The following is a 25,052-nucleotide window of genomic DNA, read 5'->3' as shown; positions in this document are numbered from 1 at the left end:
TGGCGACGTAGAGTATGAAGGAAGGGTGTGTAGACGAGAAAGTTAGGACAAGGTGGCAGGTGGGTTATCAGGTTCCGATAAGACGCCATAGGGTTTACAAATGACTGTTTGATAGGGGGCTCTAGGTGCCTGCTAACGTAATATCACTGACATTGTGGAGTGAGAATGCGAAACTATTAGGAAGGAGGGGTGAAGGTGAGTGGGGTTGGTGACGGAGGGATAGAGAGATGGACAGTTGTTATGTAAGCAGGAAGGTGAATATGTACATTTTATTTATGATGATGCGAGAGGGTTCTTTCAGCAATATAGATGGATAGGTCCGTGAATATTGGTGACGGGTATGTTAGGGCTAGTTGGTGGATGCGCGTTAAGGTTATAGGAACGTGGATGGAGGTTGGATGAATACTGAGGTTCTGGGTCGATGTTTAGGTGGCTTGGTGGATGTTTGTGAAGGTTGCAGATCAATTGGTTGATGATGGGGGTGGTAGATGAGTTGATGGAAAGTAGGCGGATAGCTGTTGAACCACACATATCAGGAGGATGAGTATGTGGTGTTTTGTTTACTATTTAAAATTGAAATAAAAGAAGTACAAAAAACAACAGATTTTCGTTTGCTTTTAACTTTGATTACATTCGGAAACCTCACATAATGGCTGACATGCTGCACTTGATATAATATGAAGAAACCACTGACCGAGATGGTGTGGGAGTTTCAAGTTGTAGCCCTGATGGAAGATTGATGCATAGCTGCAAAATAAACACAGTATGCGTACGGCGCTGTGTATGAACAATAGTGTCCAATTACGTTTGTAACACTAACACAAATATATGAGCCCGAACACTGGAGAATATTTAGATAAGGAATCATTTAATAACTATTATTCGGTAGTCTTTCTTGGTAGTTGTGATGTAGGTTGCTAGTGTTAAACAGGTCCAGGGATGGTTGATCAAGTGGTAGGTAAGAAGGTGGGGTGGGATGTAACCTCGGGGTTTAACGTCGCGTTCAAGATTATTGCACTCATTTAGCGACGTGCATGAACGTGTGTGTGGCTGCTTAAGCTAGTCCGGACTAATGCCGATTTCATAACGCTAGCCCACTTAGATACCATAACGAAGGTTTAACATGAATACCCCACTCAGGCACAGTATACTGACTCCGATCAGTCCTTTCAATGCCGAGGGCAAGGCAGGGTAACAACAAGTAAAATCTTTTAACGTCTTGTGGTATAAACCGAACGGGGATCAAACCCCCAAACCCCAGCTCTCCGGGCAGGCGCTCTACCACTAGAGCACGGAGCAGGTTGTAGGTAAGAAGGGGTATGTAGTAGAGGTGCATTGGTCGTCAGTGCTGGTAGGATAATAAAGGGCATATGGGTGTTTTGTCATTGAAGGGGAAGGTTTTCATATTTATGAAAGGCATGAAAACGCAAGCAGTTATCAACATTTATCACAAAAGATAAAATATGTCCGACATTTTGGAATGTTTGACCATTCTGTGCACCAACTAAAGGATCGGCACATTTACACATCGTGCGAATAACTTTATCCAATTTTCTGTGTGGTAGTGTTTAATAACTAACTCTCCTTGACTTTTCTAGGTCTAGATGTGTCTGTTACTGAACTGAATACGTCGTCTTGTACAGAGTATTTGAGAAATGCCAACTTGAGAAAAGGTTAAATTCTTAATTTACAAAACCAACGTGCTACCTTGTTTTTTAGAAATGTTCAAAATCTATGGTGTATTGGTCTCATATTAGTTGATATTAAGTTAGACATCATCACGATATGAAGCATATTTTGCATCTTATTTCTCTTACCTCTGACATACATTATCATGACCTTTGACATACATTATCATGACCTTTGACATGCATTACCATGTTCGTTTGGAAACAATCAATCATCCGACAGTTTTATTCATGGAGGGAGAGAGTGAATGGTGTTATCGCGATTTGAACAATACCTAGTAACGCTGGTAAACATGTCTATTTGGCATTCCAGAGATTGCACCTGATGTTCTTCATGCCGGACTAATGCACAACCCACCGGTGGGTTGTGCATTAGTCCGGCATGAATGTTGCTCAAATTGTTACCTTCAGTATATTAAAATATTCACGCTAAGTCTAAGCTGTTAAAATCTTCACGGACAGATACAAAAGACTGACTATATGAATACTTGCAGTTGCATCAAAAGTACAGTCCTTGTGTGTCGAACTGATGTCTATCTTTAAGATCAATATTGAAAAAAATACAAGAAAAGAATCCGTTAATTCCTTTTGGTATATTCGGTTAAAGGGGCATTATTGTGACGTGCGTGTCTTAAGATATTATTGATAATACCCCCCTTGTGTTCCTACTATCATCTCCTTAGTAAAAGTCAGCATCAGGGGTTGTCTGCAGCTTCATTACAACTATTGTCGATTTCAGTTGACCACGGGCTACAAATTGATGTTAATTACACGCTATTGTTGTCAATAACACTGCAGACATCTTGTCAGGATATCCAAGTATTCAATTACAATAAGTTCACGCAGTCAGTTTCATATTAGAAGTTAATGTCTATGTCAAATTGCTTTCAGCAGTTAGCACAGTCGGATCGAGTTAAAATAGAGGCTGGTGTCAATTTCCACTCATATGATATTCCCCAGATTAACCTAAGTCATTGTACCGCCGATTTTATACGACTCGGGTGTGATCATGTCTAGCATTTATAAATGGACAAATCGTGTAGCGTCTAGTCCGTTAGCCAAAAGTGACCGATTACACGGGCGAACGTCCACGTATTCAGATAGATCACGATAATTATATGCCCCAGACGGGACCCTTGCCACCCCGCGGCCATTTTGAATCGTACGGCGCCATCGCGAAACAACCCAATTGACAGTTCGATGATTGTTGGGCGTGAAATTCTTGATAATGGTCATTGTCCTCCGCTATGGTCATTGTTTGGCTGGTCATTTGGGACAGATTGGTCACTCGGGTGGTCATTGCGTAGACTCTAATGCACCCAGTTATGTAGACTCAGACAGCTTAGCGCCTCAACAGACAATCAGTGGCGAAACCAAAGACGGCAAGATATGCTTGTCTGTTTTCTTGATCTGTGGGTGTTGGATCTTGTTTAAAGGAACAGGATTCCTGCATTACCCTAGGTGTAGCGAGTGGGGTTTCACACAACACCCCTAACCCCCGGGCAAGGAGATGGGTCTCGGTTTGATGGACACTGGTCACTTTAATGTTGAGAAGGTGCTACGAGGTATTCCCTGGTCAGACATTTCGTATTCAAGAAACCCGACTGCTTGAAGGTGGTGTTGGTATCAAGACGTTTGACCTTAGAACGGAAGTCAGTTGGTTCATTAAAATTTCACGGAATAGCAGACTGTAACGGATAGTATTATTATCTATTTTAGAATATTCTTCGGCCTTTTAAGACTACTTGATTTGCAATTTCAAAGATTAACATTGTACGTATTTGACTTTGAAGTAATCATAGTAAAATGGTAAAGAAAATAGCATCTTTATGTGGCGAATATCAAATAAATATCGTTTCTGAAAACTACTATCTATTCAAATATGTTTCAAAATAAAATACAGGTCCTGACACGTGAATAAGTTCCTTGGTCTCTCAGAACTGTGTATGTACATTTGTTTTACGGGTATTGCGCATCTCACGAGCCCTTCTTAGACGTTCTGTCATGACGAGACTCAGCTGAATATTTAACGGTTATTGTTTCTTTTTCGGTAGTTTTTCTTCGGGTTTGGAATTTTGTATGCACGAAAAATACAAGGTCTTGTCATCGCGGAAAATGTAGCACTCAGGCATTATTCCACGTTATCAGTTTCATAGCGACTCGTGACATTGACATATGACGGGGCTTGTCGATTGCTGTCATGGGAGAAATTGACCATAGCGTAAAATGAGACAGCGACGCATATTTCAGAATTTGGGTCAACCTTTTTTTATTACTGTAGATTAGTTGTTGAAGTCGTTAGTAAGTTATTTGAAAGTGGATTCGGGAAGTTAACGTGCTTTTTTATATCTACCGAAATATTCGAATTATAATAATTTTGAACATTTTCCATTTTTCACCAGATTTTCATATAATGAAAAGGTGGAAAGAAATGTATAAACTTAAAATCTGGAATATAGTTTTATCTGTGTCACCCGAGGTCGTATGTCTGATTCGAAGTGATGTTTAGATGTCGCTGTCAATATACAGAAAATTATAAGAATTATCTATGTTGGTCGATATTTGATGAATAAGCAAAGCCATTTTCGATAACGTTTTTTAGTACACTTTGTAGCAAGAATTTATTTCCAAGAACATGAAGTATAATCAATATTACAATTGGCAGAGCACTCAGTCACATTCGCAAACAATATAATTTCAAAATATATAATTTAACATATCCTTTAAAAAATTATAAAGAGAGATACATCGGAAATGTGATGTTCTCAGATCGACTGTAAACCTATACATTAAGTGTGGCCATAATACCAGTGTTTTACCGTTTGGATTCACAATTCAATCACCAGTTTCAAAACTGTCTTCAATTTCCATTCCCCGTTACTTTGTAGATCTCTTTAGCATTATTTGTGTTTGTTTAATGGATGGGTAAGCCATTGTATAGCTAAGATAACGTTTCACTTAATTTAAGGATTCCTGAAATCAACGCGTTTACCTAGAAAGCTTCGACTCTCTATTTCCCGAGAACCAGTTAATTGTCTATTACTCGCTAGATATATCTTTTCGAAGACGGTGAAATCTATATGCTTCTTGAACACCGTGCTCCAAATCTTTTTATCTGTCCATTATTCATAACATTTCCACCATTTAGCCGTTTGTTACGCCGATAGTGCGCGCACATTTTCAAAACCGTACGTTTTCACGAGAAGTAGAGTACCCCAAATCGCTTACACATTTTCTTTTTGTAACGGTAAGTGGGTAATTAGTTGATGATTTTATGTTTTAGGAGAGTGGGATGGAAAATGACTCCATAATTGGCTCGTCCCGTTTCCACATGATAGTGGATCTGAGAAGCGCCTCTTTTTTTCACATCAATCATAATTTTCTTGTTAGCTCTTGTTCTTCATGGTATATACCTATTCCATGGCAAATTGAGATGTGTTTCCATGGTTTGAAGTACATGTAGTTCCGACGGTGTTGGAGGGCTGTGCAACAACGACAGTTATCATCGCAGCAGTTGATGATGACGGTGTAAATGTAGTGGGGTAACACGGTGGTGGTGGTGTGAAACATAATGTAGCTGTTCTTGTTCGAAGCAGGCGGTAGTGGCGAGGTCTGTGGGTGAAAGTAGGAGTTGTTCCAGTAGAGGCGGTCGTGGTGGTAGGTGTAGTTGTTGCAGTAGAGGCGGTAGTGGTGGTACGAGCAGTTGTTCCAGTGGTGTTGGTAAGTGAAGTTGTGGTAGTGGAAGCGGTAGTGGTGGTTGGAGTAGTTGTAGTAGTGGAAGCGGTAGGGGTGGTTGATGTAGATGTTGCAGTAGAAGCGGTAGGGGTGGTTGGAGTAGATGTTGCAGTAGGTGGTAGGGGTAGTTGTAATGGTAGAAGCGGTAGTGATGGTCGGAGTAGTTCTTGCCGTAGAGGCTGTAGTTGGTGGTTGGAGGAGTTCTTGCAGTAGAAGCGGTCGAGGTGGTTGGAGTAGATGTTCCAGTAGAAGCGGCAGGGGTGGTTGGAGGAGTATAGGTAGTAGGTGGTAGAAGTAATTGTAATGGTAGAAGCGGTAGTGATGGTAGGAGTTGTTATCGTAGAAGTGGTATTGGTAATATTTTAGTAGGTGTTAAATTAGTAACACTGGTATCATCTGCAGTAGTAGAGGTGAGGGTATCAGTGGTTGCATTTGTTTAGGTGAGGGTATCACTGGTTGCAGTTGTAGAGGTAAGGGTATCAGTGGTTGTAGTTGTAGAGGATATCAGTGGTTGTAGTTGTAGAGGTGAGGGTATCAGTGGTTGCAGTTGTAGAGGTGAGGGTATCAGTGTTTGCAGTTGTAGAGGTAAGGGTATCAGCGGTTGCAGTTGTAGAGGTAAGGGTATCAGTGGTTGCAGTTGTAGAGGTAAGGGTATCAGTGGTTGCAGTTGTAGAGGTAAGGGTATCAGCGGTTGCAGTTGTAGAGGCGAGGGTATCAGTGGTTGCAGTTGTAGAGGTAAGGGTATCAGCGGTTGCAGTTGTAGAGGCGAGGGTATCAGTGGTTGCAGTTGTAGAGGTGAAGATATCAGTGGTTGTAGTTGTAGAGGTGAGGATATCAGTGGTTGCAGTTGTAGAGGTAAGGGTAATCAGTGGTTGCAGTTGTAGATGTGAGGATATCAGTGGTTGTAGTTGTAGAGGTGAGGATATCAGTGGTTGTAGTTGTAGAGGTGAAGATATCAGTGGTTGTAGTTGTAGAGGTGAGGATATCAGTGGTTGTAGTTGTAGAGGTGAGGATATCAGTGGTTGTAGTTGTAGAGGTAAGGGTATCAGTGGTTGTAGTTGTAGAGGTGAAGATATCAGGTGTTGTAGTTGTAGAGGTGAGGATATCAGTGGTTGCAGTATTAGAGGTAAGGGTATCAGTGGTTGCAGTTGTAGAGGTGAGGGTATCAGGTGTTGCAGTTGTAGAGGTAAGGGTATTCAGTGGTTGCAGTTGTAGATGTGAGGATATCAGTGGTTGTAGTTGTAGAGGTGAGGATATCAGTGGTTGCAGTATTAGAGGTAAGGGTATCAGTGGTTGCAGTATTAGAGGTGAGGGTATCAGGTGTTGTGGTGGTGGTGGTAAGGGTGTCAGTGGTCGCAGTTGTAGAGGTAAGGGTGTCAGTGGTTCCAGTTGTAGAAGTAAGGGTGTCAGTGGTCGCAGTTGTAGAGGTAAGGGTATCAGTGGTTGTAGTTGTAGAGGTAAGGGTATCAGTGGTTGTAGTTGTAGAGGTAAGGATATCAGTGGTTGTAGTTGTAGAGGTGAAGATATCAGTGGTTGTAGTTGTAGAGGTAAGGGTATCAGTGGTTGTAGTTGTAGAGGTAAGGGTATCAGTGGTTGCAGTTGTAGAGGTAAGGGTATCAGTGGTTGCAGTTGTAGAGGTAAGGGTATCAGTGGTTGTAGTTGTAGAGGTAAGGGTATTCAGTGGTTGCAGTTGCAGAGGTAAGGGTATCAGTGGTTGTAGTTGTAGAGGTAAGGGTGTCAGTGGTTGTAGTTGTAAATGTGAGGGTATCAGTGGTTGCAGTTGCAGAGGTGAAGATATCAGTGGTTGTAGTTGGAGAGGTGTGGGTGCCACTGTTTGCACTGGTATTGGGATTGGTATTATATAAGTAGGCGCTGTGGTTATAATGGTGGTTGTAATTTTGATGGTAGTATTACAAGAGCTCTATACCAGCCCCACTGCCATGCATTCTGTTGCCGACTCACCTAACTCTCAAGTTGTCACATTTCTTCGCCTGGAGAAATAAACACTCTTCAAAGGACTGCTTTCACAAGTATAGCTAAACTGGAGAGCTGGGAATCAAATGAAAATGGTTAAGTGTGAGTGTCGGTGCATTATCCGTTTTAATTTTTTTTCTCACAAGTCCGGAAATTGAACGTGATTGCAAGTCGACGCCATTTTGACGTTGGTGGTGGCCGCTGCATCGCATTGACAACGTCATCAGTTCCATATTAAGTCACCCTTATCGCCGAATGACAAAACATATGCTAAAGCAATCTTTTCAAGGCTGTCCCTGGGCACAGAATGGTTATTTTCCGAATATTACCATCACACGTTCCTTTCCCTGGGGGGTGGGGCTAAACAACTTGGCCGGCATTTGCCGAGTCCCCTAGGGTCGAGGGTCACGGAATTAACGCTTCTATTTGCCACCTTCGCGCTTCATGTACCGAAACATAGTGCGCGCCAGATAATTGGAAATGGTTTTTCTTGAAATGACCCTCTTCAGATTTCACACGTGTGTCCCGGTTGTAAAAATTGCTTTAATTTTTTGCCAGTTTCTGTAAATTTACCACCACTAAGTACTTCAACTACACGAAAGATTTAAACTTTGTTCTTAAAAGTTTCTAACTATATCCATTACTAGTCCCATTCTTCATAGCCCGACAGTATGTTTTACATTAATATTTTTAAAAGCAATTCATCTTTTCTAAACAGCTGAGACTCGCTAAATGATCCCGTTGTGGATTTTTTTCGCTTCTAAAATGAAGAGCTATTATTTCTACGCATTATTCTAAAAACACCCAATAAATTATTTAGGCTCTATCAGTCACAACTGATACATAACGCCAATTTAGAACCATTTTACTGGCAAATACAATATCTCTCAATATTCGCGTTTCTTTCTCGACACCTGATACTTATGTATTTACGAAAGTGAGGTCCATTTACTACACACTTTCACTGAATATATATTCGGTTACACGTGTTAGGAACCTGCGTGATATTCATCCGACCCAGATATGACTAAATGATACATATATCATATGTTTTAAACCCACAATTTAAATGCCTCTTATGATGAAGTACAATGCATATCGTGTGTTCATTTTATCATAGGTTATTCCAAAAGAGGGATTCACCATCGTAACAATTTAAAACGGAACTCTCTGATTAACGTTAGAATACTGCAATGTAAGCTGTGTTTAATTTTGAATGGTGTAGGTGAGAAAACGTGCTTCTGTGTGTTTGAAATCGATATTGCAAACGTTTACATAAGAGATTGTATTTGTGTGTTAACTCTGGCATGTCAGGCAACACACACCACGGGTATGTCCTGCAGGCACTGGTCATGGCCTTGCACTCCATACAGTAGACACAGATGCAGATGAGTGAGTGAGTACGGTGTTACGCCGCTTTAAGCAACTAGGGCCGTTAGCAGAGAGAGGATAGTTTCGACCACAACCAAATTTGTTTTCCGCGCAACGAATCTAAAAAATCACAATTAGTTATTTAGGTCATCCAGCATCCAGCGAACAATATGTTTGTTTTTGTAAAAAATTAGGAAAAATATTTCATTTTAAATATCATTTATTATCATTAAAAATTATCCAACAATATCAAATGGTCGGTTTCTAACGAATTACCTTAGAAACATATGTCTAGTTGTCTTAGAATTGGGAGTTAGGGTGACGTAGGGTTAGTCATAATTAATTTAGCATATCAACATCTTCGACGTACCAAACCTTACGAAAATAGTACTCACATGGCATTGATTTGGAGTGACCGGAATCCCTGGAGAGAGGACGTGGTTAGATAGCAGGCAGTTAATAGGGCGAGTGCATACTCGAATTTCCGTTACCATTGTGGAACCAAGATAGAGATGTGACGTCATTCCTGGTTTTAGACATCTCCCTCCAAAATTGCCATGACAAAGAGCTGAAATATTGTTCAAAACGACACTCAACCAAATTCATTTAAACAAGGACTTGATGGGTACGAATCGAATACAGGTCACCCTCCCCTGCGCCCCCATATGTGTGTCTCAAGAGCGACTTAACGGGTCGGGTTGCTTGTCATCGTATTTCAGTTGCGTGGATCGTGGATGATGTCAATCACTGGATTGTCTAGTCCAGGCCAGTCATTATTTACGGTACAACGTCATGTCGGTGGAATATTGCAGCATTCAGCATTCGACATGAATTTATATCAGTTTTGTTCCGTTCAATATAATGTGTAAAACGGAGCATCGGGAAGCGTGACATATATGTTACAGAAGGTGTATATCTATGTGTATCGATTACACAACAACTCGAGTGTTTGCCCGAGTACGTCTCCGGTATTTGGGGCATTTTTAAAATTCGGACAATCTGGATAAACAGGATCCGGGAGCGGGGCATATGCAAACTGTGTCATACATCGTATTGGTAACACAGGACATTTAATATTACAAGATATACAAGAGTTTTCCATTAAATATCCATGCCCTCGGCTAAATGACATGTTGTTTATACCCCGACCATGGATAAATGAATGCGATAATCTCACTTACATAATTAAAACCCGAACCAAGTCCTGCTGGCCATATGTTTGGACGGTGAAGCCCCCTTCAACTGTAATTATTTAACTAGTTATTCACTCGTGCTTAACACGTGAGGAATAAGGCACCATTTATCATTGAACAAGCTTAAATGTTCAAACAGTTATTATCTCATGCATAACTAAAGTAATATACATGTTCAGTGTTATTGACTATTTGCATGGGCCCTAACTCAGCATAATCATACCTACGATAAACGTCGGTAACACATCATTTGTTCATTTCACTTATCCGGATGTCGATTGCATTCACAACATCGTAATTGTTTGACTGCCATCGACAACAATCGCGAAAAAGTCTTCTCTGAAGTAAACTGAACAGTTTTATGACTCCATATTTAATTACACTCTCCCTGAAAGGCATTTCAAGTGATGGCCGTCAGTTGCGTTGTATCCGTTATTATGCGTATCATATAAAAGTCACTCGAAAATGATCTATTGCTAATCACATGAGACGCATCTGCGAGCTAATTTCACAAGTGAACGTAAACACTGGTCCTTGATATCGCCATAGTTCTGCTTTTACGAGCACACTCCACAAAATATGTGATGGGTTTTGATTGTCGGTTTGATGTATTAATCATGACCTTTGTATATAATCCTTGTATATAGCCCCCAGTTACATGGTAGCCTTTTACGTTTGTTTATATTGCATAAATTCAAATAACGTGGGAACAGGATATGAAATGAGATACTTGAGTTCATGAAATATTAAATTGTTTGTGTTTTCAAATTTTCAAATCAATTTACAAAACACAATTCAGTTTAAACACTCTCAACGCCATACTTCGCGGAGTCAAAACGTTACATCTGCGATATTAAGATCAAGCTAGAGGTGAAACAGAAATTCGTAAATATATTTTATTCTATTGTATTAAGTTAACTTCTCACTGAACCTGCTCTTCACAAATGATGTAATCATAACAATTAAAATATAATGGAATGCCTTTCAACTTGTTTCGGAATCGAATCATTATTTCAACGAAACTGTGGTCAGTCATCTGTCCAGAAATGTATTAAATAATCACATTTGAATCAAAAATTAGCTTTTGTTTTATATCTACAGCATCATAATTTACAACAGACTACAACAAACCCGCAAGCAACGGATATCGATAAATATATCCGAGTCTATGTCATAAATCATGAGAATGGAAATACATACCCAGCAGGTATCCTGATTTGAAAATAGAGTCATGGACAAATTACCTTAATACTTTATTCGTGTATCGAAAACTGACGCATTCGGCCACAATAACTCAGTGCGCATATTAGCGGGGATCGTGATGAACTCAGACGGAGAACCGCAAGAAGACATGAACAAAGTCTTTAGGACATAAAAGAAGTCTTGTTCCATCACACAACAAACACGAAACACGGAAAATTTGAATTTAGGTGCCACGAAATGGCGTTTATCGTTATATGTCCATCTAGACGTAATGGAACCCCGGCGTGCCTCGTTTTGAAACTGCCGAACTGTCCGCCACTTCGATTAGCTGCAATGACAGACGTGATACGATCTTGGGGTATAAAAAAGGATCAGCAAACTACATCATTTTTGCGACAGAATCATAGCGTCGCTTGTTAAATAGGAAAAGGCGATGGAATGATGGTATTACAGTTCTAAACGAAGTCGTATTTTCTATGAAACTGATAATGATCTTGGAGGACTACATGTCGTTTTGTAAATAGGTTCTGAGAAAGTCCCTCCGCGCTCACTCTTTCATGTCTGCCGCATGTATTGTTGGTTTTAGAAAATCGCCACTTGTTCCTGTGTTCAAAACGAGGCTATTATTTTAAGATTTATGGTCGCGTGTAGTGTACGAAAGTTAAAACGTTCTTGTGTTAGTTGAAGATTGTAATTATACGAACTAAGATGTTAGAGCATCAGCCTCTCCGCGTGCTGCGGTACCCCTGTTTAAATGTTGACAATGATGATGGTCATGGTGACAATAAACAATAGCGCGTAGTGTGGTCTCTTCACATCGATCTTAAGGGTGGCGATGATGATGATGACGATGATGATGAGGTTGTTGTTGTTATTGTTATTGTTATTGTTATTGTTATTATTATTAACAACTATGCGTCCTGTGCTCTCTTTACATCTATCTTAAGCATGGCGATCATAATTATGATGATGACGATGCTAATTGTGACTAACTCTGCCTTCTGTGGTCTCATAACCATCTTGGTTATTAATTGTTGATGATGATTATAATTATGACGACGACGAAGATGTTGATGGTGGTGGTGATGATGAAGATGATGATCTTACAACAACAACAATTAATACGAGTAAAAGTAAAACACCCTTATCTATAGTTAAAACAAAAGCCTAAAAATATGCTATAGCGTGTACCATTTCTCACATGGAATCGATTTCACAGTCGCATCGATTGTCCCATTAGTGATACACCTTGTGCGTTGAAACATGTTCCATTTCTACCGTGTATGTTTCGGGCCAGGTATATGACGAAGTAGGTCATGTGATATTGACACCCTGATTCCACAAGTAATAAGCTCTCATTGTATCTATGCACAAACCGGGTTTGGACCATATATTTCATCCTTAAGATATAATCGGTTGATATTAATGCATACTGAACCCCATTAGACGGACTAGATGTAGCGAAGTTATCAATATTAGCGTGCAACTTTACATTGCGCTCGTGGGATGCACAGCATACATCAAGATATGCGACTGGTAATTTGACAGAGAGTGTCCGCGGATTAATATCTCGCTAAAGTGATTAATTGTGTAATAAATGAGACTTGCTCACGAACGTTTGGCGGCGTAGTGATTGACGTAGTGTGCATTGCGCAAGTGACGGAAAACCATTGTCTAGTACAGTGTAGACTATGTCGTGGAGATGTGTCTTAAACCATATATTATATGATTTAAATAATATTAGAACCTTTACGGTTTCACTCTACCTTTAGTGAGTGAGTAAGGATGGTTTTACGCCGCTTTTAGCAATATTCCAGCCATCTCACGACAGGGGGCACCAGAAATGGACACATTGTGACCATGTGGGGAATCGAACCCAGACCTTCCGTGTGAAGAGCGAACACTTTAACCACGAGGCTACTCCACCGCCGTATACCGTATTGCAGTAAGACGACGTGACTGCTTAATGTGGGACGAAGGCCACAAGTTAAACAGATAAACGTTGCACATTTTTTAAAGGCTGCGAGCATGTGTCATAATCAGGATAACTAGCTTATCCGAATACAGCTAGGGGGAGCAACGCTACACAACAAATTACCGTGAGTTGGGTTCAAGAGCATGATGGGACATTATACTAATTTCTGAAACATTAGATCGATTAACTGATGGTGCCCCGATGGTGTAGATCCTTGCTCATGCGACTGACCACTGGTTTGCCACTGGTCCGGTCTCAAACATCTACATTCAGACCCTGAAGGGCTGGAATATATCTGACTGCGCCGTAAAACACTGTCACTCACTGTTCCCTAATTAATTTACAGATTAAAGCACCACTGCAGCGTAACTGACGTGTGTGCAAAGATCACTAACAGTTTTCGATTCATGACTATTTTAGACGGATCCAACATTTTGTAATTTTATACTTTGGTTAACATAGGGTGTCATCACTGATTTTCAGTGATCCGTTCATATTTTTGTCATCGCTATTTTGCCTTTTACACACAGCGGAGTCTGTTTCTGCAGATAATCGTCTCCAGTGGAGGTATTTCTATAGTATATATACATACATGTGAAGGCACCAAGTGTGTATTCCTGTCATCGGAGTAATAATAATAATAATGACCAGCCCCTAAATGATTAATATGTCACTATTCTATTCATACTGCGTCATTTTTTTATTTTCCATCAGATTATTTTGAATTTTGAAAGAAATACGTTATTTCGTGGACCGTCAGTGTTGAAATTAAACGATCGAACGTTCTGGCCCATGTAGCTCAAGGGAGGTTACTCTAATATCAGTTTTCATCACGTGACCGCCACTTCCGGCTCCAAGTTCCCGTGACCTTTCTATATCGTCCCGGGCATCGCCGATGACGCCAAGTAGGGGAAACTCGCGCATTTTCCCGCCATTTCCGGAGAGATCAGCCACGGGCATCTAACAGATACTTACGCAGTCTGTTATCTCGGATCGCCTTTGTCTAAACAATTGTTCTCAATGATGGCAGTTTGATACTTTGCTATTGCAACCTGCCCTAACCGTCGCAGTCAGCACGTAACACAGGCGCACGGTTTAGGGGAAGTCGCGAGACTGTTTGTTATTTTGTTTCTTGTATAGCCTCGAAAATACGCATCGTTCATATCCGTTAACGTTGCTATGGCGTTCCGGATGTTTTACAATACGTCTTTTAAGAGGCATTTCAGTTTTGCATGCTAGTCCGTGCAACAATGATTTAAAGGGCTAATTGTCTATTTCTCCAATTCCCTAATCGTGGGAAATTTAGAAACATTTATCTTTATTATGGGAAACACAGGTAAAAAAAGAACATAAATTTGGGTCAGTGTGGGACTTCATTTTCTAGAGATTTTGTTGAAAGTAACTCGCTTTTCTTTGGATCTTTCTATATCTATCCAATTATTGATCTAAAGCCGTGTAACCACCTATGCTTTCACTTTATACTTTGACATATAAGGATTTGACATGCAAATACTTAAAGCAAGATTGTGTGTCAAAATACTTGATGTATGTGCTAGGTAAGAAAGAAAAAGTCACTTCAATTAACTTTTCAACAATAGATTTTTTTTTATCTAATTCTCAATTATTTTGAAAAACAGCTTGACATTTATAAATATATTTTTTTATTATCGAACTTAGATACATCAAAACGGAAACCGACAACGGTGATAACAAGGTATGCTATTTAGCGCGGGATACCACATAATCCATCCCCAATCCTTTCTTTTCGTTTGAAACTGAAAATGTTAAATTACAACCTTTGTCGATTTCACTGTGAAGTATGGAGACTAACGTATTATTCAATCACGGAATGATGCGGATTTCATGTCCATGTGCGGTCACGTACCACACATGACAGGTTTATTTACAAGGTGTCCATCAGCCCTTTGAAGATGAAATTGACAATAAGGGCAGCCGCCTTTGATACTCATTGTATCATTTCCCTGACGCCATTTGCGTTAGTAGCAAATAAAGGTGTTATACTGTCAGTGCTGTTGTCGATTTCACTCACAAGCTTGTCAGTTTCTTTGATACCTTATCCAGTGTATATGACAAGGTAGTGCGGCGACTTGTATATTGCATGTCTATTATCTCTGTTAATTAACTAGTATATGGTCTATATTACACAGCTATGGGTTCTTAATGGTGGTGGATTTCGGTACATGCAACGCTAATTACAAGGGACGTGAGACGGTTTGAATTTACAATCTCGTCTTTGAATCAGCGGCGGTGTATCTGAGTAAAACTTGGCTAGTTGACGTGATTTGTTATGACTGAAGGTTTTTTGTTTGTGATCTATTGGATAAACCTTTTCCTTAACTTCTATCCATTTCAATCATAGTTTTATGTTTTTTGGTATTTACCTATATATATAGCATGTACATGGCCCATGTTATCTCCATATCTAATTCACTGATAAAGAGCGGTGTCTGTCAATATTACTTTGATATAAGCATTTACATTGCCTAAGTAGCCCTGTAAGTAGATTACTAAACATGTGTTTCCCTTACCATTGTCACATAACATTTATGTGAACATTACTTTGATCTAATCATTTATTTTCCTAAGTAGCCCAGTAAGTAGATTACTAAACATGTGTTTCTCTTACCATTGCAGCATAACATTTATGTAAACATTACTTTCATATTATCATTTACTTTTCCTTAGTAGCCAAGTGAGTAGATTACTAAACACGTTTTCCCTTACCATTGTAACATAACATCTATGTGAACATTACTTTGATATAATCATTTACTTTTCCAAAGTAGCCAAGTAAGTAGATTACTGAACATGTTTTCCTTACCATTGTAACATAACATTTATGTGAACATTACATCGATATAATCATTTATTTTTCCGAAGTAGCCAAGTGAGTAGATTACTAAACATTTTTTCCCCTTACCATTGTAACAATATTTATGTCAACCTTACTTTGATATAATCATTTATTTTTCCTAAGTGGCCAAGTGAGTAGATTACTACTAAACATGTGCCTCCCTTACCATTGTAACAACATTTATGTCAACCTTACTTTGATATCATCATTTATTTTTCCTAAGTGGCCAAGTGAGTAGATTACTACTAAACATGTGCCTCCCTTACCATTGTAACATACCATTTGTGTGGTTATGCTGTTACCTGTGATATTGGAATGTACCATTCACCCAAGTTTCTTATTTTGTTGCATTACTGTTTGTTTAAAACATCCACTTTAGTACATGAACGTGTTGTAATCACGGCGTGAACTGGGTTAAGGGTGAAGGCATGGGGAGTAGTCAAATGGTTTGTGTGGCCGCTCAACATTCACCACAAAGTTTCGCTTGCATTCCATGATGTACGAACGGGTAAGGTGAAATGATGGTGAGTGTGTACCCTCGAATAGACGGCGAAACCACGTTTGAATGTCAGCCTGGATAAGGAGGACATCGGGCATGTTCAAACTGGCTCAGGAAACCCAGTGGTTGATACTAAACTGGCTCACAGTCAGGAAACCCAGTGGTTGATACTAAACTGGCTCAGGAAACCCAGTGGTTGATACTAAACTGGCTCAGGAAACCCAGTGGTTGATAGTGTGAGTAAGCATCCAGTTATTGGGATAGACTCCGTTTCAATTTCTCATCGTTATGACTGAGATTATATATTAGGTTCTATTTTCAATAATATTATATAATTCTATTTTAAAAGCATCAGTCTTATTGGGTCGTCGGTTTTATTTCTTAACTTAAGAACCTGGCAATGTCACAAATTGAATTTACAAGTCACACACATAGAAGGGCAGTGACTTTTATCATATTTCTGTTATTTTCTCTGGTTGTGCTGGGTGTGAATTCAAGCCATCTTTTTGAGTAATTTGTTTCCGTGAATGTCAGAACGGTTATTATGCCGTGTAACACTCGTCTATACATATTTTAGTGGGCCCTTACTTCTGCAAACTGCGTTATGACGATTGTAAAATGGAATGATATATTGGATTGTGTATTTCGTTTCAAATAAAACACATATGGCACGTTCATGCCTAGTGGTTAAAGCGTTTGCTCGTCATACAAACATTCGGGTTCGATTCCCAAAATATTGCTGAAACAGTCGAAAGCCATGCTCGCCCACTGAAAAAAAAGACGTCCTGACATATTCATTCCATAGAACAAATAGACAGGCATCGAGACCTGTGATGACATTTCAAGTGCCAGTCTATGCTCTAGATATGCATAGATAGACATTAACACACTTAGCTTAGTGGGTTCGAATCCCGGTTCGCCCCGATTATGTCTCCGGGATTTGTCAGCATATACTCGTGATCGTGGGTTTCACCAAAAGTGGTAAACGTCTGAGTCCTGCAATATTTCGGGCTTTCCTCCCACATGAAGCTGACACGCCGTGATATAACTGGTTTACTGGTCAAATCGGCGTTAAACTCAACTCATTTGCTTAGCCTAGCTATACCAGATACGATCCAACGAGGCACAAATTGTGTAACAAATAAGCGGTAGACATGAACAAACAAAATATACATATTTAAAAGGAAAGCTACCCCCTCCCGCAACACCTCACCACCTAAGATATGATTTAATGTTTGTTATTACAACATGGTTACATTTAAAAAGTAAACATGAGTTTGAATTAATCCAAGTCGTTAAGGTGCCCTTCAGTTTAAAACCCGCGCTGATTTTATATGGGGAAATACGGTAATGTAGCACCGTTGAACTAATCTTCGGTCGATGAAATGTCTCATGCATCGGTGAGATTCTCGTGTTTGGGGGACATTTCGCCACTCCCTTACTTCATCAAGCAAAAAAATGGCGATTTGGGCGTCCGCACGCATGCGCTGTCTTCCTCATTGGATGTTATGGAGAATGTTATGCCGGTGATTTGGCTATTATTACTGACATGCTGAAATGTATGGGCGTGAAATGAACAAGATGTCCCTTTGTTGTTTCTCTCGCAGTCTCAACAGATGCGATATTTTGATGGATAGTGATAACCCCTATGTAGAATGTATTTGTACTGGGATCATACTTGTTGAAATGGTTTTGATATTAAATTATCATCCTAATGTATCATGTCACCCGAACATTGGATGTGTGTAGAATACCGTCTATGCGCTTAATGTAACAACTGGCGAACCTCGGAATGATCCGAGCGAAATGAAATTAGCAGTGATGCCTTTTATGCATGTTCTGAATGAATGAACAGTATCGAGTCTTAAACACATGTCAATGAGGTGTTGAAACATAAAGATGGAAAATGCCCGCCTGAATATACTTAAAGGAGCACTGGACTCGTCGGGCCAGGTGGCAGTGGACCCAGGCTGATTTGTTTGGTTTGTTTAATTAGATTTTATGGTGCGTACTAATCTGGCAGTTAATGATCATCATTTTGCGCTGAGATATTGTCTCAGTGTAATACTACATGCTAATAACAAAATCCATTCCCAGACTTAAAATGAAAGGTTGAAAGTACAGCCTTATCTAGACTAACATATAGTCTCTGAAATGAACATATCGTACATAAAAAAACAGTTGTTCAGTTATCTTAATAAAAATAAAATAAAAAGGAGCCCTGTGACTCTCTTCATTTTCAGATACTGCAGTGATCTAGACTTGCCAAACATTATAGACTTGCATGGGCTGTATTTGATATATGTTTGTATCAGGGTCTGTAAGACAGACTAAGCCTTATCTCCTATGTGACGTTTTATTTATAAAATGGGAATAGAGTATAGAGGAAAGTAAGTTATATTTAATTAAACAAATTAAAATATCTACATTGTAACACATATTTATGGGCCAAGCGGTCACCGAGTAATGTCCCTTTGAACGTGTTGTTTGGTTGTTGTTTAACGCCACACTCAGCAATATTCCAGCTATACGAAGGCGGTATGTAAATAGTGTGCAAGTATGCAGAAATTATGTTCGGAATTACGTGGTAGTCGGTGAAACGGGGATTCACTGTTGCGTGGTTATTGCTATAGTGTCTTGTTTTCTTCACCTCATTATTATCATCACACTATTCATATTTATGTAACGCCACCTTTGTTACTTCTGCGGTTATATTTGTGTTGTTTTTTTTCAAATTGTGGAATATGTATTAATAGTCATGTACTTTTGGATTGCCCCTTCAATTCATCAGCATATCATATATCTTTCTATTTTAATTATTCTTATTTTTTACGATTATCGTGTTTATGTTTGTCTTTATCTTTGCAAGTGTTTTTGCTTTAAACTATCGCCATTCATTGCACAGAGTACCATCGACAATATATGTTACTGTATATGGGAATAATACCACCTCTACATCTAACGTAACACTAATGTATTTTATTGTTTTAATACACAACAATAATCATAATTTTCTCCAAAAGTGTGCTATATTCAAACTACCTAATCCCTCCGGTAGTTCACACCAACCATTACACAGGGGAGGTGTGCGGATTATCGATTCAAATCAAACGAGTTCACCGTAAGCTCCTAAAACGAGTTAATCATCCACATCATTAGCGATAGGTGTGCGACAGGGCGACGCTCTCTGCCCGCTGTTATTCATGCATTTTGCTTGCAAGATGTCAAACAAGGGCGGCGTTCGAGTGTTTATCACAGGCTCTTGTACGTACTCATTAATCCGTATAATCGTTAATAAGTCTAAAGATAAGTAAATTAGTAACGCAGCAGAAATTTAGGTCTTATGCCGACTCGGTGCCTGTGTGTCTGTGCCCTCCTTGCCTTCAGCGCCGTGTGCATATCACCATTTGACACGGACAAAACTCGCTTTCTTTGCGTAAAAGTGTGAATTTCATCGAGTCATGCTGATAACTATGAGAGACACAATGTCTACCTATCAGTGCATGTGTTTATCTCGACAATCTAATATGATCTGGTTTTTGTCGCCTTATGATCTTGGGTCGCTTAAGTTCAGATTTCAGAAGTTGACGTGAATTCTGCCCTGTTTTTGGTGTACCTGCAATCTGCGTGTAACTGTGTTCTTATTTCTAATTTCTTATCCACGTGTTTTAAAAAAACCGGGGTCGTTATTGGTTTGAAAATCTTACACGTTTATTAAAGAGTGTACATTCTGTAGAGTAATCGGGAAAGATGTAAATCCAGCAAAGAGTTTGTCTTTACTGTTGACGGACCCTTTCATAATAATTCCCCATGAAGAGATCCATGCAAACATATCTATCACAAATAAAACATTTGGATGTAAAATGGTTATTTTGTGTTTCATATAGTTGGTGTAATTTACTGGAAGATAATGTACACAATATATTTTTTTTATATAAAATGTAGCTAAACAGTTCAATGTATAGTCAGTTTATTTACCCATAAGACCTGTATCCGTAACAGCAAATCCATACCCGTAACAATATATCTGTACCCGTAACATCAGATTCTACTCGTCTCATTAGCGATCACTATCGCCCTTATCCCACGTCTTACATCGACAATCGACAGCGAATCGGGGGCTATTTACTTTCGTCAGACCCTGGTGGTGCTGCCTCCCCATTGAGAAACCCTGACGCCAAAGTAATTTATGGTGGAATGGGTGAAAGTGGTCCTAGCCGGTGACATTGTCACTAATAATAAATTCTCCCCCATCGAACTTGTCTGTAAGTAGCAAGTACTGCAGTTAAGTGGTCGCGCGACCCTCGGATCGACAGTGGATTGTACGACCCGAGTATCAGAGTTTGGGCTTCTCGAGGGGAGAGGCAGTCGTTTTCAGTGTATAGACGTGCGTTTTAGTGCGGGACGGTGTTTTGTTTTTGTTTCAAGGGTGCTTGAGAAAGCTGGTCGCACCCGTCCAAACGCATCATAACCATTTTTAGCATTCCAGTTTTTACTGGTATTGTTTGGATTGGCTTTTCGAAGGGAACGCCTTTTTGTTCGTAGGCTCTTTAAAAAATTAGTATAACCCGAACGTATAATTTTGTCTGAAACGAAATAAAATCTAACAAAGATAGTAGTCATTGTTTATGAATAGTTTGATGATTACTGTATTATTTCCTTTTAGAAAATTTTTTTTTACTGCTTCTTCAGAATGCTTCAGAAAAATAGAAACGATATTGCAGAGATTTATGAGTAAAATTGGATTGCAGGTTAAGCATGAGCCTTCATCTAACCGATACTATAGTCAATGAGTGAAATGTGTCATGAGTGCAAGAAGGGTCGAAATCTTTAGGCCCAAATCCAATAGTTCTAATGTGTTGTGCAAGTTTACAAGTCAGTTTGTACAGAGTAAATAAAAGGGGTAATTTAATAATGTTTACACAGAGTCAACACTCCTGCTAATGTCATTATTATCGTCAATGTGAGGATGAGTAGTGAGGTTATTCAAAAAATATATTTCCTTATAGAAACCTTGTCAAACTAAAAAACAAATCAGGTTCCATCTCCGATCGCGTAACGAAATAGACACGTCTGTGTCTGATATCCAATAATTTGTCAAATGATTAGATCACGCTCATTATCATATCAAATAGATATAATCTGGATTAAATACACTTTTCCTCCGACGACCATCTCCTTCCTGATAAGACAGTCACGTGGGATGTTATTGTGACTCGTGTCGGGGGCTATTAACAACTAGATACATGATATTGACGGTGAATGCTGTCAGTCTGTTTGAAATTAACAAGCACGCGTTTCGATCGACAGTATATTTATGATACTGTTTTTGTCACGCATATTTGGAACGACTTCCATGTACTGTTTGATTATCAGTGTTGTTTGCGATCGTTTTATCTGCATATCGTAGAAACAAAAAACTTACGACTACCTCATATATTTCTCAACTAAGTACCACCCATCTGTCACATAGTTCCTACCATACATGTTCTCTCCCATGCATATATTGCCTACTACACACTCTCATGTTTGAAACATATATTCCCCCATACACACTTTTATGTCTCATGCATATATTCCCTCATACACACTGTCATACATATATCCCCCCATACACATTTTATGTCTCATACATATGTTCCCCTATACACACTCTCATGCATAAATTCCCCCATACACACTTTTATGTCTCATGCATATATTTCCTCATACACACTGTCATACATATATCCCCCCCCCCCCCAACACACTTTATGTCTCATGCATATATCCCCCCATACACACTTTATGTCTCATACATATATTCCCCCATACACACTTTTATGTCTTATGCATATATTCCCCCATACACACTTTATGTTTCATACATATGTTCCCCCATACACACTCTAGTGTCTTATGCATATATTCCCTCATACACACTGTCATAAATATATCCCCCCATACACATTTTATGTCTCATACATATGTTCCCCTATACACACTTTATGTCTCATACATATATTCCCCCATTCACACTTTATGTCTCATACATATATTCCCCTATACACACGTTATGTCTTATACACATATTCCCCCATACACACTTCATGTCTCATACATAACGTGTGTATAGGGGAATATATGTATGAGACATAAAGTGTGTATGGGGGAATATATGTATGAGACATAAAGTGTGTATGGGGGAATATATGTATGAGACACACTTTATGTCTCATACATATATTCCCCTATACACACGTTATGTCTTATACACATATTCCCCCATACACACTTCATGTCTCATACATATATTCCCTCATGCACACTTTATGTTTCATACATATATTCCCCCATACACACTTTATGTTTCGTACATATATATTTCCCCATACACACCTTATGTCTTATACACATATTCCCCCATACACACTTTATGTCTCATACACATATTCCCCCATACACACGTTATGGCTCATACATATATTCCCCCATACACACTTCATGTCACATACATATATTCCCTCATACACACTTTATGTTTCATACACATATTCCCCCATACACACTTTATGTCTCATACATATATTCCCCCCTGCACACTTAATGTCTCATACATTTATTCCCCCATACACACTTCATGTCTCATACATATATTCCCCCATACACACTTTATGTTTCATACATATATTCCCCCATACACACTTTATGTCTCATACATACATTCCCCCATACACACTTTGTCCCATACATATATTCCCCCATACACACTCTTATGTCTTATGCATATATTTCCCCATACACACTTTATGTCTCATACATATATTCCCCTATACACACTTTATGTCTCATACATGTATTCCCCCATACACGCTTTATGTCTCATACACATATTCCCCCATACACACTCTCATGTCTTATGCATATATTTCCACATGTACACTTTATGTTTCATGCATATGTTCCCTCATACACACTCTCATGGATATAATTCTCTGTCTCTCTCTCTCTCTTGTCTCATTCTCTTTCATTTCTCTCTCTTTCATGTAATACCTTATGTATACATCACACCTCAATATCTTCCTTCATGCATATGATATTTATTCACTCTTTCTTGCTCCGTGTGAATATATCGTTTTACCACACGTTCACAATGTCTCATGCATACATCGCACCCTTCTCTTTACATTTCCGTCACATGTTCTCCCTCAAGCGCACACGCTCTCTTCAGCCTCGTGTTGAAATCATCTTATGAAATCCTCCTATTCTCATAAATATATTTTCCTGTACACATACTCTCTCGCCGAGATATTTCTCTATCTCTCATTCCGGCTTATCTCCTAATGATGTCACGTGTAGCAGAGTTGCCAAAGAGTGTTATAACACTAAAGCCTACACATTCCCACTACACATGTCGGCCTTGACAATTGTGCATTCAGGCCTAGACGCCCGGCGCCGGACAGATTCGACCTGGGCCTACAGCAGTCCGTGTTAGCTGGCGACCACGGGACTAGCACCTCGTACGCTTAGAGGGTACTTATTAATTACTCTCATGTTACATTGCAACTTGTCGGGCAAACCAGTGTGTATAGCTGATTGGTCTTTGGTAGGTTTCACTCAGTTAAATGTCACTCAAGTGTTATTATAGGCCCGAAAGCTGGCGCTCGTAAACAAACAAAGTTATCGGGGGGATCTGTCGAGGCGCTGTATAAAGTCATCTAGGGGGCGATCAACGTGGATGTAGATGACTGTAGTCGGTGAAATCGACAGGCAGGTATTGCATGTTAGACTACGGGATCGAATGACAGTTTAGGATGTCGATTTCGTTGATGGGAATGTCAGTTTAGATAAAGTATGACGCCGGTTAGCATGTCAGAGGACTAATCTCCCGTAATACACATCCTGCGTTGAGTCTAATTGGGCTGATAAATGACTAAATGACCACCCAGTTTCTTATCATCAACAACTGGACAAATAAATATAATATTTCAATGAATATGTCACAAATCTGACATATTGCCTCCTTAAAACAACGCCGACTGGCCTACGATGTGGGAGACAATATGTCGACGAACGGCGTGTTTGTGCTATGGCGACTCTGCCCGGTATAAACACCACGATACAACTTCGGGACAGCGTGCCGGAGGGCGTGACGTCACAGCCTTGGCGCCAGCCGTACTTACAAGGCTAAGTTAGGCTGGAATTTGAAAACAGCAAATCATGCTACAGTGAGTCGCGCACCCTCTCTCGACCGACTGCCTCAGTCGGCGATTGATGGTTGGGGTTGAAAGGGAATACGTGGTTCGAGCGAAACCCCACTGAACAAGGGGTTGTGTGTACATTCGCGTTATGTTAGAGACATCCAAACATTAGCGGGCGACAGGAGATCTACACATACACTGAAATCGATATGTGACAGTTAACCACGATATTCACACCTCTGCCTGTCAGTCAAACTCGGGGGCGGGGCTTGACGCGAGAAATCGACTACAGACGAAGTGGGTCGATTTCTTGCTGTAGACACTACGCATTGATTTCAAAACGGCGTATCATTCTTTAT

At 39.7% G+C, this 25,052-nt stretch overlaps 1 protein-coding gene across 1 annotated transcript in view; it reads left to right on the top strand.

Moving 5' to 3' along the window:
• The window catches only part of LOC139456376 (T-box transcription factor TBX2-B-like), an 89,822-nt gene that overhangs the window by 20,464 nt on the left and 44,306 nt on the right, over positions 1-25,052 (top strand). The gene's annotated exons all lie outside the window — the stretch shown is intronic.

The sequence above is a fragment of the Haliotis cracherodii genome, unplaced genomic scaffold, assembly GCF_022045235.1.
Source record: "Haliotis cracherodii isolate W230 unplaced genomic scaffold, xgHalCrac1.p SCAF_11, whole genome shotgun sequence".
NCBI classification, from domain to species: Eukaryota; Metazoa; Mollusca; class Gastropoda; order Lepetellida; family Haliotidae; genus Haliotis; species Haliotis cracherodii.
The sequence above is the reverse complement of the archived record's forward strand: the minus strand, read 5'-3'. Positions and strand labels throughout refer to the sequence as shown.